The following is a 22164-nucleotide window of genomic DNA, read 5'->3' as shown; positions in this document are numbered from 1 at the left end:
ACTATTGTATTAATATAGAAACTATGCAAAATCTACGAGATTTTTGTATTTTAAATCACCTTGACTTTTTTTTTATTAGAAGTCCTACAAATAACTACAAAAATGCAAATGTAAACTCTACATTAACCCAATTTTTGATTAAGGCCAAACAATCTACCAAATTATATCACTCTATAATCTTGCACATTGTTTGGGTGGCTTTAATAAAAAATTACATTTTTATCCTTAATTATGTAAGTTAGCTGACTTTTAGGGGAGGATCATTTAATCCCGCATCAGGATGATTAAAGGAATATTTGCATGTGGGTCATCGATGATGTTTTCTCAACTGTCGCTGGATGGTAGGTCTGGGGCAGCAGCAGGGGAGGAGATTTGTCGGTTGGCGTCAGCAGCATGGCTCTCCGGAAGGGCACAAGGGCGATAAATTCCATCTTACGTGCGTTGACACACAGCATCTTCGTGCATCGGAACTTCACTAACTGAGTGCACCGTGTCCTTGAAAATCATTAAAGGGATTATATCCATTGCCATTTTTCCTTTTTGTCTATTCTGATTGGCTCCACATCCCCTAAACCCGCTCCCCAATTGGTCCCTCATCTGTCCTTAACTGAAAGACAAGACCTGTTTGGATTACGAGAAAGGTCTGCTTCAGATAATCTACCCGATATCTCCGTTAACTCTGGATGGAAGATGCTAACGGAACTTAGAAACCTGCATTCATATTTTACCTCATTGTTTTCTAGTCTACGACGTTTTAAAATTTTAATGCCTGACACGATGTCCCTTTTTATCATTAATCTTTCCCATGTTCTAACTGCTTGTACACAAAAGTCTTATCAAAAGTCCATCTCTACTGGAGGATGTTTATTTACATTTATTGCGTCATGTTTTACATTAATAGTATTTTTTTCTCCACATCTCTGTTTCATATGACTTGCACAACTAATCCAACCTTTGATCGGTTTTAACAATGAAAGTTTTTTCTAGTTTCGTTTTAATAAATTTTTATAATAAATGTTTAATTCCAACCCATTTTTGGAACCTCACAATTACATTACAAATGTTAGAGTCCCTTGTGTTGGTAAACATATAGCTACACATTTTATCATATTTACAAGCAGTCTCTGTACTTTCACCAAAGTGATGTTTCTTATAAATGCTTTAAGTTGAGAGATTACATAGATTGTTTTTATAAACTGAATTTTTAATTATATTCCATAGATGATAATAATAATCAGAAGATGTAAACATTTGTCACTTAGACCATTATTATAACATCAATAAAACTGGCCAGTTTTTGGTATTATTCATAATATAGATATATAGTAATGTTTTGATTACCTTGCATAATTACTGATAACAAATGTGCATAAAGAAAACTTAAGATGTATTTGTACCACTTATAAAGAATCTTACTCTGATTCTCAATTAGCACATACAATGGATATTAAAAATATTAATCAGCAATAACTTAAAATATATGCGTATTATTGTAGTTAATCATAAAGTTTAAAATAATTAACAAAATTTAAACAATAAGAAAATTTACCTTCCTCCATCCACTGCAACAACACCCCATAAATCTAAACCATCTTCGGTTAATGTTCCTGTCTGAAAATTTCGAGAACAATTTAATTTTGATTTAATATTACACATTGCATGCAGAAAAGCTCAACAATTAAAAATATACACCTACTTTATCAAAGCAGAAGAGTTTCAATTTTCCAGCGATGTTAATGTGAGGAGGACTGATACAAAATATTCCTATTTTTTTCAATCTGTTCTGAGCGTATACAATGCCAACGGTTAGTGCGGCGGGAAGAGCGGGAGGCACAACTATGGTAATTATATCAAGTGCGCGCAGCACCGTCTGTAACACGGGAACCTAACGGATGTATTCAAATAACAAATATGTATTTTAAATTATTTAATATTTTAAAAATGGTATCAAAAATATAAAGCAAACTCTAAATTGATCGGTAAAGTGCTTTGAATACGTAACTAATAATCTCACCATTATCTTTTATGAAAATAAGAAATATTTGATTACTGCGTAACAATACATTTTGGATTTATCTACTAGTTTAAGTAAAAACCGAGAAAGATTGAATGCAAGGTCTTATTAATCAGACCTAATTCATATTACAGAGTTACATACTCAATATGAGACTATGCTCACAATAAGAGAGGAGACCCAACATATATCATGACAAATCATTCTTGAAAAATTCCTATGATGGTACCTTGACCATATTTATTCTAGGGTCTCCACAGTGTAGTCTGACACCTTAGGAACTTTGCCTATCTGACCATTATAATTAATAGGCCTTTCTCTTTCACTTTCAAAGTTTAATAATAATAATAACTATTTTTGTGTGTGTAGATTGCATTATACTCAGTTAATAGCAATACCAAGTACTACACCAGACCAAGTGAGTTAATTGATTTTGGATCTATAGTGTTACTGTTATAATTGTCGTACTTATGTCTTCATCAGTGCATGTTATGCTATGTATATTTTCACGTGTGACTATTGTCAAGGTATGATCTAGGGTCTGCATGTGTTGCTGTATCTGTTCTGCAATTTATGTTTGATATGTTCAAGAATTTTTTGTGGAATAAGATTGTTGTGTTCTTTTCTGATCAACAATTTCTACTTTGTAGCAGAGAGGTGTGGAGTTTTTTGTTTAATTTGTCTATCTGATGTCACATCTGCTTGCAATTTTACTAGGAATTACTGATAAATTTCATGCTTTGAATCCACTTCATCTGTTGGAGTAAGTTTCTGTTAGTGATCAGTGCTTGAATTATCACTGAAACACTTTGGCTGGGTTTGTTATCCATTATGTGTGAAAAATGGTGAATATGTCAGTGTGTGTGATGCAGTAGCCATATTTGGACCAGTTTTGCATTCATTATTGATGACCAAGGGTGACTATGGCAGATTTTTTGAGCAAAGCATACTGCTTAGCACACAGATGCAGAAATGGGCAACATCTGAGTCAGTGTTAAGCTGAGAATGTGTCGCAACCATTTTTTTTTCTCTTCACAGAAGTTGGTATGATAATATTTACCTAAAGCCAGATTATTATAAATCAGCCACCTTAAAATTGTAAAATTTTATATACTTGCATATGACCCCAAATATAGTATAAGGAAGAAACTGTACTGTCTTTCAGCATTAGATTTATTTACTTGATGAATTAAATAAATAAATACAAGTACTTTCAACATTTCAAAATGTCTTCTCAGTACTTGCATGTATTTAATTCATCAAGTAAATAAATCTAATGCTGAAAGACAGTACAATTTTTTTCCTTATCCTTATATCAGTCACATCTGTCATGAGAAACAGATGCTATTTATCAGCAATCTATTCTGTATCAGCTGTTGATTATCTGTTTCACATCTGTTTCATTTTTCCCTTATAAGCGTGGTGGCAAACTGCATCTCTTCTAAATCCTTACTGTGTCTCCCATACAATTATTGAAATGAGTGTTAGCAAAGCCTCTTCTATGTGGCTTACAGAATTGGTTTGTTCTCAAAATTTGTTTGATCAATTTTGATTAAACTTTGCTATTAAGTGTGATGAGGAATCCAAAAATGTAATAAACAAAATAATTAGTGGTGATCTTGGATCCTCTTTCCATGATGACAAATGCAAGGATCATCTCTCCGTACCCAGCCAGTGCAAGGATAGCATGGCAGCAGGTAAAGAATCACCTCTTCTATGCCTAACAGGTGCAGGGATTGCTCCTTTCTTTCCAGCTCTAGCTCAATTCTATTGTAATACAACAAAGTTGCGCAATGTCCTAGTGCAATTTCTTTTTAAAAACTTCAAGATTGTGAAACATTATTCCACTTAATGTGAGTTTGCAAGACTTCTTTTGCAAAATTAGCTGGAAACCCCAGCTTATTTTGCAAAAGAAAGGTAATTAGGGTAGGAGTCCAACTTTAATGCTATTCCTCAATATATGTATGTATTTATGTGTGTGTATATACAGCAAGATCCCGCTTAATGCTGGGGATGCATTCCTAGACGACAAAGTACTAAACGAAACAGCATTAAACAAGGTCATTTTAACATAGAGTAAATAGGGATATGGGAACACGCAACCAAAAATAAAACATTTTACTTTAATCTTAAGTTATTTTTATATTAATTTTTATAATAATATATGTTAAATAACACAAACATATGCACACAGAAATGTATAATAATACATTAATTAGTTCATTTTTTCAATATTAATAATTCATCTTCTGTGATGAAGGTCATAACTTTTCTGAAATTCTTGTCTTTTTGCAATAAAATCGTGAAGTTTCATTTGATGCTTTTTTTCTTTCCTTGAGCAAATGTCAGTAGTGGAAAATTGCTTCCAAAATGCCTCGCTTTGCTTTTGCACTCCTTTCAAAATTTGGATCATTGCTACAATTTGATCAATGATTTTGGTTATCGTTTCCAAACTTTTACTAAGAAAATCTATAGAGAAATTTTATGGGTTCTTCGTTTTCAGAATCACTATTTTCCAGTTCTACACAGATTCCTTGTTCTGCCAGTTCTCGAAGGTCATCATTGATAAGACTCTCGCCAGAAACCTGCGCGAGAGTCTTATCAACCTAACGATACAGCCTATTGCTGTATCGTTAGGTTGAGTTTGATCAACCTAACGATACAGCAATAGGCTCTTCTTGTTGAGAATTCTTGGATACCTTCAGCCATAACTTCTTCCACACTTCATTCATGCATTTATTGGTTTAATTCTTGCAAAGTGAAGCCAATATTGCCTATGGCATGCGTGATGTTATATCTTTTCCAAAATTGCACCAAACAAACACAGATTTAAAGAAACTACATTTTTTGCCACCTTTTTCTGATTGGTTCGTGTTCATAAATAATCATATTATGTACGAATCAATAAAATTCCATGATAATTTAAATCAGCCTTAATTTTTAGCTTTATTTTTAGGCTTCTTTTTAGCTCGTTATATCGAATCAGCATTAAGCGAGGTCCTACTGTATATTGCTCTCATGTATTTCTGACATACAGTATATAGCTCCTAACGTGAAAATATTTAGCCACCCCTGTTTTAGACCATCAATGCTCTACAATTCATTGAAACTACAGAGTTCTCTCACTTCAACGCAATGTGATTAGTGAGAGAATTATTATTAAATTAATATAATAAAAATTTCTGTATAACACATTTTTTTTTTCAAAACTCTTTGAACTCTTATTGTTAAAGAAAACTCCTCTATTGTTATTAAATTTATCACTACATCATCATCAACACATATCAGTCCCTTCTAAAATATTTAATAACTATTTCCATATATCATTCAGTTATAAATAGATAATTGATAATGAAAATTATCGCATAATACGCAGACTAAAATATGCAAAACATTTTATTTTTATTTAAATTTTATATAATAAAATCAAATTTAAAGTTAAAACTATGAAAAAAGTAATTAAATTCAGGATTTTTAATTAAAAGAAACTAAAATTTCAAAAATACCTTTCTTTCTACATAAAGATATATTGAATAGCCCATTCCTAGAGAAGCCAGAAAAAATAAAAATAAAATGAAACGCATGGCTTCTTTATAAAATCTGAATCCTATAGGACGGGGAAACTTTATGGCTCTTAATAATTCTCCTTTAGTCGTGGAAAAACCTATACATAAAAAAAACCAACTATTAGATTATTATTATGATAATTTTTCACAAATATATAAATAGTAGGCAGCAAATAATAAACATGACCAACTTGATAATTTTTCAAATATCAAACAAACAACCAAATTCCTTTACATAATCTTAATAGCTCAATAAAGGAATCTGTCCATTCATCTGATATTTAAAGGCATAACAAAGACATTTGTTATGCCACGTACTTCTTTAAGTTTATAAATTATTTAATCTTTCTTTGGTGCAATTCTCAAAAATTGCAGACCTATAAATTTTCCATTAGCGTCCATCTGTCGGTATGTCCTTTCTTAATCTCGAGAAGAGTTAAATAGATGAAAATCGAGACCAGACATAGAAAGTTAAGAAATTTCAGCCTGGAATTGTGAAGATGTCACAATAAACAAGTGCTCCTTTCTAATATTAATTCAAAATTAAGAGAAACAAATAATGTTTGATTCAAATAATGAATGTGTCATATTCATATTTTGAGGGTATACATACATATATAATTTTCAATATCTAATATTTTAAAATAAAAATATACAGATCTAATTTAGAGAATTTAACAACCAATTTCCATTCGTATAACTAGGTCATGAAGTGAAATGGTTATTAAATGAGGAGCTTAATCACTTTTATTTATTCTGGATACAGAAAACATTCAAAGGAACATTCAAAGTTATCCAACTCGATAACTTTGTTTTAATTTGCATCTCTTACAAATTACAGAATACGAAAATACAATTAGCAAAAATAATAAAAAAAATGTAGCAAAAAAAATTAAAGTTCATTCATAAAAAACAAAAGGCATTCAGATTAATATTTTAATCCTCAAATCCTTCAAATGGGATACACAACAAAATACAAACTTGAATGTATAAATGAAATACATAGTCTCAGAGACTGCAAATGCTTTGTGCAGTGAATACTAACCAACTGCAAAAACTAGATTAAGATTAAAGAAATTCTCTAGCATGGGGGATTCTCTAGCTCGGATTCTCTAGCATGGGGGATTCCCCATGCTACAGAACCGATTGTAAGTCTGAGCTGTTGTTAAAACAGGTCATTAAGCAAGGAGTGGCTGTATGACCTTCTCTAAGATAATATTCTTTAAATATTTTTTCTGTCATTTACAAAGTTTAACTTGCTTTACTGGAAATTACATATACACACAGCATCACTAAGTTATTGTAATTGAACATAATCCTTACTGTTTCCTAATTTGTTCACGCATCTAAACATAAATAAAGCAGTATGACGTTTGCAAGTTGAATAAATTGTAGTGTGGTCCACACTAACATTCTTCCATAAATGCAATTAAGACACAATTTTAATTAATAAAAAAGGTCAACATATTTATTTCATTGTAGATTAAAGCTGATAAAAATTATTATTATTCTCAATAGCTTCTTGTTGCTTTCAAAAGCTAGATAATTATCATCATTAAAATTAAAGTACAAAGTAAAAACAAAAAAAAACGTGACTTTAAAAAATTCTAATAAAATACTTTGAATTTAAGTGGTGGCTACAATAATTCCAATTAAAGGTATGATTTATTCCTATTTTACACTTTAATTCCAATCTGACATTAATCTGAAAGTATTTGAAAACATGAAAAACTTAAATATGGTTTTAAGAAAATTTTTTTTGTTGTATTATGTACATCTTAAATTTCTTTAAGTTTAATCTCTTCTACTAAGTAATGAAAGACTACACATTTCCTTCAAATATCTTTATATTCCAGAGTAAATATTACTCAAAAACAAATATTTTTGTATTTAATTTTTATAAAAAAAAAAAAAATAAATATAAAATGCAAAATCAAGCATATTCAAAAAAATAGAATTTAAGTAAAATAAAACAAAATTAAAGACAAATCACTTGTTTTAATACAAACTACCATAAATGAAGTAAATAAACCTCATTCATGGCAAATATATTAAAATGAGTGATTTGTTCTTAATTCCGTTAACTTAATTTTCTATTTTATTTCATTTTTAATTTGTAATTTTTTGAATGTTTGATTTACATTCCATATTCATCTGTTCATAACTTTGAAAAAAGCTAAAAACTTATGTTTTTAGTTCATTTTATTCAGTTTAAAATTAATTTTGTAGAATTTTTCTTGCCAAATTTGTGGAAAGATCACTTGGAAAACCAAAAAGGTATAATTACAAATTTTATGGCATTTTATTAAGATATCTCAGTTTTTTATATTAAGAACTACATATTATTTATACAAGAAGCATCCAAAAAATAAAGAATGTTTGCACATACTGTTCTGCACAGATGGTGAATGATAACCATCAATTCAAGTCAATTTGTTCTCTGATGTGTCAGCTTAGCACAAGTAGCATTTTGATAACAGCAGGCTTATTATTACTGTTTTTGTCAAAGGTTAAAATGTGTACAAAAATTGAAAGTCCACCAAATGCAAAGTGTTATTCCTTAGAGAGGTTGCGGCCGATGTTTTCAACGCAAAAACAGGTACGTCGGATGTTCAGCGCCGCTTTCCTGAAGGCCTAGAAGTTTGGCAATGGTGTTTGGGACGTCGAGCACGATTCCACTGACTATCCAAACACCATTGTCAAACTTCTAGGCTTATAGGAAAGTGGCGCTGAACGTCCAACGTACACGTTTTCGCGTTGAAAACGTCGGCTGCAACCTCTCTCTTTTCTAAATGCAAAGAAACTTCAACCTGTAGAAATTCATAAGCAAATCACAAAAGTGTAAGGTGATCAATGATGAAAGAATCCAAAAACTAGCGCCATGCTACAACAAATACTTAAATTGTAATGGTGACTATGTAGAAAAGTAACTGATCTCGTACCAATTACATAAAACTTTTTTCCCTTTTTATAGACAAAAAGTTCTTTATTTTCTTTTTATATTTATTTGCAACAGTGGATTTAATCTTATAAATAATAGGAAAATTTTGTTATAAGTCTGTAAACAAATTTTACTAACCTGTTCTTATTACAACAGCAATCACTTTGTCGGAACCATAATATCTGGTCTGAATGACTTCGGTCCCACTAAATAAGGTATGCCTCTTGTGAATGTGAATATCGTAATATTCGTCATCGTCGTGCTTGTGAAGTGAAGTTTTTGTTTCGGGAACACTTTCTCCTAAAATAGTTCATCAAAAAAGTATCATTTTATGAACTAATCTCCATAAAAATTATTTTGACAAGTATAAGTCACACTTTTTTTACTACTTTTTGGGGCTCAAAATCATGGCACATCTTATACTCGACAGGTAACCATTTCTACAGTGAAATTATCTACAGTAGTGGTCCACTCTAGGGACCAACCTGTGCAGTGGTCCGTTAAGCAGATGGTCCCTCAACCGAATGGCTAGAGTATCTAGATTATCAGAGTAGAAACACACGAGTCATCACTGCCATGTTCTGTCGACTGTCATGACGTGATCTCCGAGTTTACATTAAGAAATGACGATTATTTCACTTTAATAAAGGTATCAATTCATCCATCCATCATATTCTTGAATAAAAAACCGAATAAAATGCATCTTTAGACAATCCCATTAAAAAGTGTTTTTCTAACTTTTTTGTCTCAAAATAGGGGTGCATCTTATACTTGACAGTGACAGTGACTTATACTCATCAAAATACGGTCATTTACATTAAATATTCATCATTATACTTTGAAATTATCAATAGAAAATTTGAGCTACATCTAATAAGGTTTAAATATAATTTCTGTTTGTCAATCAATACACATGAATTGTTTTAAGTTGAATTGTAAAAAAGAAACTATCGGGATTATGGCAAATTGTTTTAAGTTGTTTGTAAAAAAGAAACTATCGGGATTATGGCAAAAGTTTTAATTTAGCATAGAGTTATACATTACTAATAGTATAATATATACCTGTAAGCATACTCTCGTTGACAATACAGCTTCCTGTAATTAAGATGGCATCACAACTCATGTGACAACCGCAAGACGGAATGGCAATTACATCCCCCGGCACGAGGTCGGATGAAGGAATATCTTCAAAAACTAGAATTTGATCAACATTTAATATTTCTAAATCAAAATCAAACAACTAAAGTTTATATTAACATACCTTGTCCTCCTCTGCAAACACTAACATATTGTGAAGACGAATATTTAGCCATTTCGTGCAAAGCTATTTGTTGCTAGAAAAATACATACAATCAATTTTCATAATTAATGTTGTAAACATACCTAAAAAATTGCATGTACAACATTTTTTTATAAACATAAATTGAAAATTTAAAACTGTTTTTACTGATTTCTGTAAATCAAGATTGAATTTTTTATATTGTTATAGAAGAGAATACATCAATCATAGATTTAGTTTTTATACTGTAACAATTCACCTAATCATTTTATATTCCAGGTTTTCAATTATTGTTCAAGTATGTCTTGTCTCTTTAATCCGACATTAAGTTCGGTAGACTATCATTACAGCTGTAATGACTGTAATGATAGTCTACCAAACTTAATGTCGGATTAAAGAGACAAGACATACTTGAACATAAAAACAGCTATCCAAAAGTGATATTTAAAAGAATATTTTCAATTATTGTAATTTTGTACAGATAACCTACAAATAAGTTCCATAATCTTGTGCAGATAAATGCCAATTTAAAAGTGGCTGTGCATTAAGTAAAAATGTAAATTATCTGTAATTGCAAGTGTAAGTCAGTAAACTTATCAAATAGCTTTTCTTCAATTCTATCATCATATTGTTGCAATTTTTTCAAAATCACTGAAAGCACATGTACATATGCCTCGTCTTTAGTTCTCCCATATTCACTTTCTGATCATCAATCTACGCTTTAATTGCTATTATTAGTCCTACTCAAACTTGTATTTCAAAAGCTGATAAATTTACAGTAATTTCTCCTTTAAATAACAATGTCATTTTAGAGAAATACTAAAAAACCAACTGTTCATTTTATCTATATTATAATCTGTCTGACTAAAGATAAACTCTTCAAGGCCATTTCTGATGACCAGTCAAGATGTCTCACTAATAGTAAAAGTATGAAGACAGTGGCAAAATAAATCTCCACATTTCATAAATATGGAGATTTATTTCATAAAAAATTGGATGAATGAAACAAGATTCCAGCATCCTACTGGATGGTCTGACCATTATAGTCAATCTGGTTTTCACCACATTGCTGTGGTGTGGTTCACACCACAAAAAGCTCATAATTTGGTCAAAAGAGGTAAATACAAGCCAAATGATCAACTTTGAAATTCTTGTTATCATGTACTACTGATATTAAAATTATTTTTTTTTAATTTTTCTTAATTTATTATGCCATTTATTACAATATATTCTCACTAATCCAACCTTCAATAATCTAGCTTATCCTGTGATAGAATTTTCTACATGTTTCTACCATTTCCATGAAAATGTTAGTCATGCCACACATTATGTTTTCCCCTTTTACTCAGATTTCATTTCTGTGTGCATCTGTGCAATTGTATTATTTATCCACTTGCCTCCCATCACAATTCTAAAAATTGACCCTGCCCCACTAAATGGCACTACAGAATACAGAAAGAGATTGTATCTTAATCATAGGCAGTCAGGCACCCAGCAGTCAATGAGGTGTCTGAATGATAAAGTAAGACCAAAAAATGCTCAGGCTCTGGCAGTTCAACCCAATAGAGAACAGCCTTCCTCACTCTCAAGTCCAACTCTCTAACTTTACATACAGTTTTCACATCTTATAGCCATTTTACAAGCACTCAACCAAGAAACTGAGTGATGCTTCTTGGGCTGTGAGGCCCTCTTCCTCTAAAAAAAGAGGGCCCTGCTCAGTGCATCCATCAACCTTATAGGTCCAAAAGATCTATTACTGTATCCATTAATTCCTTTAGTCTCTCTAAATTTTCTTTACTTGCTGCTAGCGTTCAAAGTACTTATTCGGGAGACTTTGACCTATCACTGAGGACTTCCGGTGTAAGGGCAGTCAAGTATATAGTGTCTTGCATCACCATGGATACCCATAGGAACAGCAACCATCTCCTTGTCCTAGTTTGGACTTAAAGTGGAGAACCTCCCATGTCTCGTCAGTATCTGGATCAACAACCAATTGCACCTTACTGGAGTTTGGCCAACTTCAGACATGAAGGCATGGGTTGACCTACCTACTGTACTTTGAGTTTGGTTCGCTTACCAGTGTCATTGATCATTGCAGTAGAATACCTTTTATGTAAATAGCTGAAGGTTTGACCGTCTCTGTTACAAACACCCGCCTCTGAAAAGAATCAGTACCAAAGAGCAGCAGATTGTATCATTTGTTGCTTTTAGGCAGGCTTTAGACATACTCTCTCAATAATTTGGCACCTCTCTGCACAAGGAACAGCCAGAGTAGCAAGTGTATATTGTATCATCATCATTTGATAAATAAATAGAAATGAAGTGATACAATAAAATATTTTACTTGAAAGCCATTTTATATTTACAACACTTACAAAGTTTAGAAAATTCTATCTCAATATCATTTTTCTGTTTCACTTATTTTACAATTAATGAAGTGGAACAAAAAACATTTTAATGTTTGAAGTGGTATCTACTAAACTACACACCAATAAATGTGATACTTTCAATGACTGTTCCAGAGACTTATGCAAAGACAAGACTGTTGAAGCTTATGCAAATATTTTATTTTCATTCTAACAATTTTCTAATGGATATATGATGATATGGGTTATATGCCACCACAAATTATATGCATAAAATTACAGTAATTCTAAACATGCATATGTTTAATATAAGATTTCTCATAATAATCTCTGAATTTTTTCTTTTTATTTAAGAAATTACATATCATACTTAAAAACAGAATATATAAAATTACAACAGATTTTATGATCCAAATTTTCCTGGAAAACCATTGTAAAGCAATCAGATGTAACATGATACTAATTTTAAAGCAGTTTCTGCCAAGAATATAGTAATTGGATTGGAAGGTGTAATGTATTATTTTCACATTGTTCAAATCACATGTACAGCCTTCAGTAACTGCTAAACTTGCTAATACAATATTAAACCTCTCTAATTTTATATCCCTTTTATACTGACTGGCACGTTTATACAAGGATCTAGTAGTACCTCCAATGTAAAATACATACTATGTAAGTAAATTCTATTGTTCTTTTTTAAAAATTCTGATGAAGAATGAATGTAACAAGTGAAAGTACTCATAAAACGTTTTATTTAAATTTGTTTGTTGTTGGTTACGCAAAACTAATTTATGAAACTCACATAGCACAGTAGCAAGTCTATGTTAGTACAGGTTATATGAATTAACATCTTGAGTCATTTTCATAGACTCTGAAAATACTCCAGAGCCCTTTTATTTTCCAAATCTGGCTTATCAAATGTAGTTTGATAAATAAAGTAGTAATTAAACTATAGGTTTTATATAAACAATATAAATCACTACTTACTCTTTTTGTTTCATATAAGGTAATGCAAATTGATAGCACCGAAATAATAAATATTGCAGAAGCATAGTAGTAGTAATTATCAGCCATCCATAGAGCAATACTGACTATTTGAAAGATATAGAATGGATTTAAAACCTGAAAAATATTTTTAATGTACATTAAATTAATAATTTCTCATATAAAATTTGAATATTTAAAAATATAAAAACAATGTAAGAATTAATAAGAATTAATAAAATACACCTGGTGTAATTATTTCCACAAACTTATTAAAATATATTTTATAGAATACAACTTGTTAAAAACAAAATAATCTCAAATAAAACAGCACTGCACTTTTTTAAGTTAAATACCGATATATACAGGAGAAAGAGAAGAAGAGGGCAATGAGAAAATAAATAAAGGACTACCTTTTTAACAGCTTCTAACATAAAATATAAATTTACAGTAAACTGTATTGGAATAGCATAGGATATTAAAAGATCTAATCTCTTCTAAACAGAAATATTAATAATTATTATGCCTTTTTGTCCTTTTTTAACACTATTTATAATTTATTTTGTATACTAGTACATTTTATATATTAACACGACTTATTATACTGGAATTATGGATGCAGATATGCACTCTGCATCCATAATTCCAGTATAATAAGTCCTGTTAATATATAGAATGTACTAGTATACAAAATAAATTATAAATAGAAATATCAATATTTTATAAAGCAAGCATTTTCAGTTGACTGTGTAGCCATCTTCAGGATCAAACCAATAATAGATCAAAATGTTTAATCCTGAGTCCATTTCAGCTGATTAATAATGTATTTCAGCTGAAAGAGGTTGGATATTTCTTATTTTTATTCCATAGATTGGCTTACAAGACTTATTGTTACTATCAGATATTGTCAAACATTTCCAAAAACTATCATAAATAAAGTAGATGTGATGAGAAAATTTGCTTATTTCTACATCTATTAGCAAATAATGCGTAACAATCTATCAGTGATGAATCTATTTAGAGTCATCATTTCTATGGCTTTCAATATGGAGTGGGAGTTTGACTATACAATAAATTTTTCAAATATTTTTTATAATTTATATAATCAAAATCACAGTTCTATCATTTCTACAAATATCTTATTATTTTCTATGTATAAAAAAAATGATTAACTTACTTCATTGACTAATAAATTAAAATAAGATTTAACTTCAATGTCTGTTTCATTTGGCCCATATATTTTCAACCTGAAAAAATTGATTTAAATAATATTACTGCACAATATATTAACTACAAGTTCAATTAAATTACGTGTCAAAACTAAATAATTACTAAAAGAACAAGCTTGAGAGAGAAAAAACTTTTATTATTGTTTAGTCTTTTGAGCCAGCCAAGCAGGAGGGGTAAGAGATTGTTATAATTAATTGATTGTAATTAATAAAATTAATCATGTCCTGGTGAGGTTGGGCCTGAAAGAAAACAATTGGCTCAGTTCCAGATTGGCCAGCCTTCAGATCCACTGAATTCCTTAAAAGGGGAGAATAAGAAGTAAAAGGGATTCTCTCCCTCCAGAATGTAGGGTCATTAGATATATCTCTGTATTCTCAATGTATACTTTGTAAACATTGGTAAATAAAAGACTGAAAACAAGTAAAATTAAATCTTTAAAATTTAAGCTTTGAATTAGAAACTATCGAAAATCATCAAACCTTAATCTAACACCAATACTCTTAGCTACTTAAAAAACTGGAAATTTGAAAAGCTAATAAGAAGTCCATGTGTATCAATCATCAAGATGCTGGCATACTTTCAAATGCATGAAGATCACTATATGAACTTTAACTTATTCAATTATATTATATAATTATTTCATATTTGCAACAGGCAATCCTGATAAGAAAACAAAAAACATTCCATACTGAAATTTAGAAGTGCTGGAAATCTATAAAGCAGACCCAACTTTAAAGAAGAAAAACAAATCTCCCATATATTATAGATATCATATTTGATCTCATCATTATAATAAACAGCACATGAGCTATTAATAAACACATCCCCATTAGATCCTTAATAATATTAAATATGAACTAATCTATGAATCTTCTACACATTCTATTCTAGAATGCTATCATTAGAAAAATTTCATTTTTGAAAGGTTTAAATAGTAGAAGGTATCAGAAGTAGATTGAAAACATTTATAACAGAAAACTCACTTATCTGCAAGGCCAATTTAAGATATGTGCATCGTTTTTTGTCTTGTTATTAGAAGTTTATTTCATATTTATTTATCATTTGTTAGCTTTATTCATATGTTACTTTTATGTTTTAAATTTTTATTCTCATATTGTTATATTTATACCTTATATATTCTATTTTTAAATTTTTGTATCTTATGTTCTTTGGCTTCAGTTGTTTAAATATTTTCATTTTGCATTCTTTTATTTCATTTATGATTGTTGTTATGTTGCAAATTATTATTATTATTATTAAAAACATTATTAAAACAATATTTTCATTTAAAAATAAATTCAATTTATTAAACTTACTTTTCATCTTGCTGAATTTTTGAAAGGCCGTGGAACTTTGTAAGTAAATCAGAACACAGGACTTTATAATCATAACCTCTAAAAGATATATATATATCACATTGTTCANGACTGTCCCCTCCACAAATATATAATATTTAAAATATAAAATATATAAAAATCTAAAAATATACTAAAAATACTTGAATAAATTAATAATAATTAGTGGAACAGATCAAGAAGATTTGGAATGCAGGGGTGGGAAGAAACAAAGGAAAAAAAGCATGAGAAAAAAAATGTAACAGCTTAATCTCATAAAGTTCAGAAAAACTTACATAATGCATAATGGAAATAAAATAACATGACATCAGTAACTAGTAACCTATATTACCATGTGCCTAGCTTTATAATACAATCAGATACTTAGATAAAATAAAAATCAGATTAAAAAAGTTAAAAATAAACAGTCTCCTCAATATATATATATATAAATGTTTATTGCATTTATTGCTAACAAGTTTTATTCAAGTCAAAATTTAATAATGTTTCTGAAATGGTTTATAAAAAAATAAAAATAAAAATTTGTTAATATTTTTGTACAAAATCAAGTAATTCTAGTCAAAATAATCAAATAAACAGTAACACTATTGTAAATGCCCATAACAAGTAAAAGTTCCATTAACTTCAACCCCACTGGAGATATGACACATATCCCCATCCTCTTGAGTTCTGTACTCCAAAATTTAATAGCATCAATGTCCCTTATATTCAAGTTAGCATATCAAATTTCATTACTTAATCTTTATTCCATCACAAGATATTAAACAAAACAGACTCCATTAATTAAATTTTGTAAACCAAGAACAGACTTAACACATACAGACTAATGTTTATTTAACAATTATTAAAATTCCATAATAATTAAAACTCCAATATGCATTTTGACAACTAAAACAAAGTTGTCTTCCTCAGCAGGATATTTATAACCTTCTTTTTAATTGATACATAATATAAAACCTAATTTCTACTATTATCTACAATATTAGATCAAAAATAATCTGCAACCATACACCACTTTTCGATGTTATGTTATAACTATAACAGTCAGGAAAGTAAAATGTGTTAGGTAAATCACAGATGTATTAGTCAATTGCCTTCTTAGAATTGTTTTTAAGAATGTTTTTGTGTCAATTGGATAGAATTTACAAACTTGTTGCTAAACCTAAAGTATGTTTTTGTCGAAATTTATGTAAAAAGTAACAGAACTTATTACATAATCACACTGTAATACAGATGAAAGCTGAGAAAATATCATTTCTGAAATTCTTTTGTAGAAAAGTTAGTAATACTTGAAAATAACAATTTTTGGCAAGGTTATCCACTGTAATATGTGGTCTATGTCTAAAGTGGTTAATATTAATAATAATAACATAAAATAGCATTCTAATGGTAGCAGTGAATAGACAATAAAAATAATTTAAAACACATAGTGAAGATTCATTATGCAAATTTTGAATCTCTTATAGAAAGAAAAATCTCAAAGAACTTTATAAACGTATTCAAATACTGTTAATTAAACTTGAGAATAAGCAACATTCAAAAGAATAAATCAGAATTACTTTCATGCTTATAAAAGGAATTATAACCAATTTGTGAGAGTCCAAGGTTAATTAAAAGTAATACATAATTGATTAGTTGAGAAAGTGGAAAATCCCCAGTTTTTCCCACCATCTGATATTTCCATTATATGCAGATGTGAGAGATAAACAGAGAATCAAATCTCATCATGAATCGACAATCTTTACGATGTTTTGAATAAGTTCCAGGAATAAATCAAAACAAATAATTATTAATGATAGGAAACTGTCAAAACGAATGAAATTATGAGGTAATATGAGTCACAACAACGGCTAGAATGTATCAATAATTCAGCTGAATCGTCCAGTTCTTGACAGCTCATATCTGCCAAACCAGGACATGGCTCAAACTTAGACCATAATAAATCAAAGTCTCCTGACTTTGATTTATTATGTAGTTATTAGTAAATCAATAAATCAAAGTCAGGAGACTTTGATTTATTGATTTACTACTTTTCTCTCATTCTCAAGGGAGGATAAAAGGAGCTCAAATTCAAACCTTAGGGCAGACATATCAGGAAAGCCATAGACGACAACGGCTTGTCTGCCATGTTATTTGTCAACCCTGACAAATATGCCTCGACTAGACCAAACAACATCAGACCATTTAAGAGGTATTTAAGTTAGAATGGTTGTAAACTCTCTCTCTCTGTTTTTAACATTTAAGAATTAGTATATAGTTGATATTTTAGTCCATGAACACAGTATTGAACATTATGTTGCATATATCTGCCTGTAATCTTGTTTGCTTTAAGTTAGTTCATTAAATTGTTATTTTTGTTGTTTAACCTGCTCTCGTGTGGACTTATTAGGCGCAAACACCCATCAATGGACTTATCCCTCCTTGGTCACTCGGGTCAACTATCCAGTGACAAAGTGAGCGGTCTTCACCAGACCGTCACCAATTTAAGAGGTTTAAACTGATATCCACCTACCCCCTGGCTTCTCACAAATTCTATATCTCTCTCAAATGAGCCTCAATGTTAAAAAACAATCTCATGGAATATACCTACATTAATTACAGAATGGGATAACATCTATTCTATGAGAATTTCAGAACTGTCATACAGGATTAGACAAAGATATTGTATTAGGCATACAAGTTCAGAAATTTGTTCATAAATCAAATTGTTTGAAAAATGAAATGTTTGAAAACCCAGGTTTCAAAGCATAAACATCTATTAACCCAATTTTTTATTAAGGTTAAACAATCTGTCAATTACAATCAGGCTGTAATATGGCTACTATATAATAATTATATATTAAGTAATTTTGTCTAGAGGAGGCATTAGATGCATTCTCTTGATAAATTTAATAATTATAAATAAACTAATATTTAATTTTTAATTTAGAAAGTTCCAGAAAAAAGAACTTGCATGGAGCAGGACTTAAACCTGCAACTCCCACAGTACAGATGCATTGCCAATTATGCTACCTGGAGGTATCCAGGTAGCATAATTAAATGCATAATATTCTTCCAATCTTCATCTCCAGAATTATCAATAATTTAGATATGGCCATTTATAAATTAAAAAGTTAAATATTAATTAATTTATTATTATTAAATTTATCAAGAGATGGCACGTAACACCTATCCTAGGCAAAATTACTTAATATTTAGTTATGATATAGTAGCCTGATATAAACCAGCAGATACTTCGCCTTACACTCAAGGCAATCAACTTTGTAAAGGAATGTGGTTGTGGGTATGATTTAGTTTAAAAGAAGTGTTTTTAATGGAAAACACTATAGTTTTCAATGCATATAACTATTCAGAAGAATATACCATGCTTGTCACACAGAGAAGCCTCATACAATCTCCCTCACCCATTTTTGACAGTGCCTAAGCACATCCCTTTTGAGTATTTTAACTAAAAAAGTTTTGTACTAATTTTGAGATTCTCTACAACTTTGTAATGCTGTAAATGTTGTTTTAATGCTTAAACTATGTATAAATCTTCTGTAGGAGCCAAAACAGAATTTGGCTCCATGAGGAATTGGGATGCAAGGCATCCATGCCATCAAATGATCCACTACAAATTGCCTATACAGTGGGTGATCGGTTAACGAACATAATCCGTTCCAAGACTTTGTTCGCTATCCGAATTGTTCGTTAACCGATTATCGATTTACCATAGGTTTCTATGGGAATTTGATTAATTCGTTCTGGAGACTCCCCAAAATAAAAAATATAGGCTATACTTTCTTACTACGTTTATTTATATGTAATAATAAAAATACATACGTACACAGTCTTGCGTTAAACTGAAGAAACATGACTAATAAGTCATGTTTTTTCAGTTTGAAAGGGTTAAAGAATCTGTCTAATGTCGATTGCTTTTCTCTCTTCTTCAGGATTTTTCATAAGTAATTAATAGCATTGCAATTGTAGAAATCCCCAAGCCTCAACCTGGTTTGGATGCCATTTTAAGACCGTTGTTCTGACATCATCCCACTTCTTTACAAGATCTTTAATAGCAGATATCGGCATAAGGGTCCGCATTTTCAGAAGAAAACATATCTCGCCGAGTTTCTTGGTGTTCTTCATTCAAGAGTTCTTGGCGTTCTTCTGTCGTCAGGTCCATTTCAGGTTCCATTACGAACTCTTCGATGTTCTTTATTTCTCATATGTGATTTTTGTTACTCCTTTAGCTGCTTGAGTCTTCTTGATTATACGGTATTTTTCTTAAAAAAATGAACTGCGGCCTACTGTAGACCTGTTCACGCCATACTGCCCAGCAACATTAGGTATCTTCTGCCCACTTTTTACCTTTGCTATTATACTCTCACCTTACAAAAAAAAAAAACAGACGCAAAACTTAACGAGTGCCTACCCGACAGTCTCGCGAATACATAAAAGAATTCTTTTGTCATAAAAATAATAGGCTGGAATTATAAGGGAGAGTTTTAAAGTTTGGAGGAATACTATCCGATCGGTATATACTGGCTTGAGCGTCGATGTCGACGTCTCCCACACTCCGAAAAGTTTCGAATTGTTGCCCGAAGACAAGGAAAGTCCAATTGGTATTCGTTATTTTACGTCGCTTCTTCTTGTTTGTTCTGTGGGATGTTCGTTATCCGATCATGTGTTCGTTGTCCGAACATAAAAATCTTTCGCGAAAGTATTTGTTATCCGATCTGTTCGTTAACCGATCACCCACTGTACTCTCATGAACTTGTATTCAACTATATATATACAGAAGCAAGATAGCCTAGCACAAGGCTTCTGTCTACATAATTTATTATAAAATTATATAATTTTAATATAAAATTATACTGCCTTTGTTTATAATTTTAAAAAGTTTATTTTAAATTTTTAATTTAAATTTTGTTCTAATGTAAGAACTCCAGTCTATTCTACCTCATTCTAAACTATTAAATGAATTACTGTATTTTAAATTGAAAAAGATCAAATATTTAACCAAAAGCATTTCTTTTCTTTTATTAAAAATGTAGTCTACATGAATTAAGCATGGTTTAATTTGCTTTTCTTTATTAAATTAGAAATAAAAGATCTTATAACTTACCTTAGTCTGCTAAAAGTATTATTTTCATTGTCCCACATGTATCTAGTGTATTTGTATATAAAATAACGAACTTCTACATCCTATAAAAACATTAAATAGGAAGTTAAACAATGTCGAAATATTACATAAATGTCAAAAGTCTACTTACGGAATCTTGAATGTCATCAGTCAATTGATATTGCAACTGATCGGTGGTGTGTGGAAGATGACTTCTCGTATGAACGTATTCTACACCACTTAAACCATGAGAATCCTACATATGTATAAGTGTTAAAAACATATTAACTTATTTTAATTAAAATATAAAGTATATTTATATAATTTATATTTTAAATAGCCTCAGACAAATTTTTAATTTTAACTAATTTTAAGTTTTTATTTAATTTTATTTCAGGTTCTATATGAACAGAAATGCCAGTTGCTTTAACATTGATGCTATTTCTGATTTCAAAATTATCAACAACTCTCATTACTTTAAATTGATGTAAAATTTAATTTCATAAATTTTAATTTTCTATTTCTTTTCAAGTTCAAGATTACTTCTATTTTGCTATATAATTCATTTTTTCTTTATATATATATAAATTGTACAGCAATTATTTAGAATCAATTTTTGAATTTTATATAAATGAACTTTTATATTCTTGAACAGTTTTCTCTTACTATAGTTGTTTGTAACTATCAAAATATATTGCAGAAAGTAATATATTTTAAAGACATAAAAAGAAAAAAAACTTATCATTTTGTAACAATTATATTTGAAGTCATGCATGTAAATATTTGAACATAAATATTGTTAACTCTTATATGCAGTTTGACGTTCAAATATGCAACAAGTGTCTCGTTACTATCAGAAACTTCAATATTACCAAAAGTAGTTAAGACCAGTCTATTTTGGCCCTTAGTTTCAACTCTCAAATCATATGTGTATCAACACAAATAAGCCGGAAATTTTACATAATAAGAAAGTGTTTGTTGAATTGGGGTTTGCACTCAGGTACAAAACCATCAAGTCAAATTGATACTTTTTCTGAAATATGTCAGTGGATGTCAAAATATTTTCATGTTTTCCTTGGATATTTGTATTAAGCTATTCAAATAATTAAAAATATCAGCTATGTATGCATTTTAACAAACCGAATATCATTTTTAAGACATTTTATAAAAACATTTGTGCCTTATTTTTTAAAAAAATGACAATAATTCATTCGTTCTAAAAATGGACACAACACTTAGCTCTGAATAACAATCTTACTTCAGCTAAAGCAGAGCTTCCACAGATATTCAAACTTTTATTGTACTATTTGGTGTAGTACAGGTTTTAA

General features: G+C 30.0%; 1 pseudogene; it reads right to left on the bottom strand.

Moving 5' to 3' along the window:
• Nucleotides 1-22164, bottom strand: part of LOC111630565 — an 80358-nt pseudogene that overhangs the window by 36708 nt on the left and 21486 nt on the right.

Source organism: Centruroides sculpturatus, unplaced genomic scaffold, assembly GCF_000671375.1.
Source record: "Centruroides sculpturatus isolate CEXI.00-Female unplaced genomic scaffold, Cexi_2.0 scaffold693, whole genome shotgun sequence".
NCBI lineage: Eukaryota > Metazoa > Arthropoda > Arachnida > Scorpiones > Buthidae > Centruroides > Centruroides sculpturatus.
The sequence above is the reverse complement of the archived record's forward strand: the minus strand, read 5'-3'. Positions and strand labels throughout refer to the sequence as shown.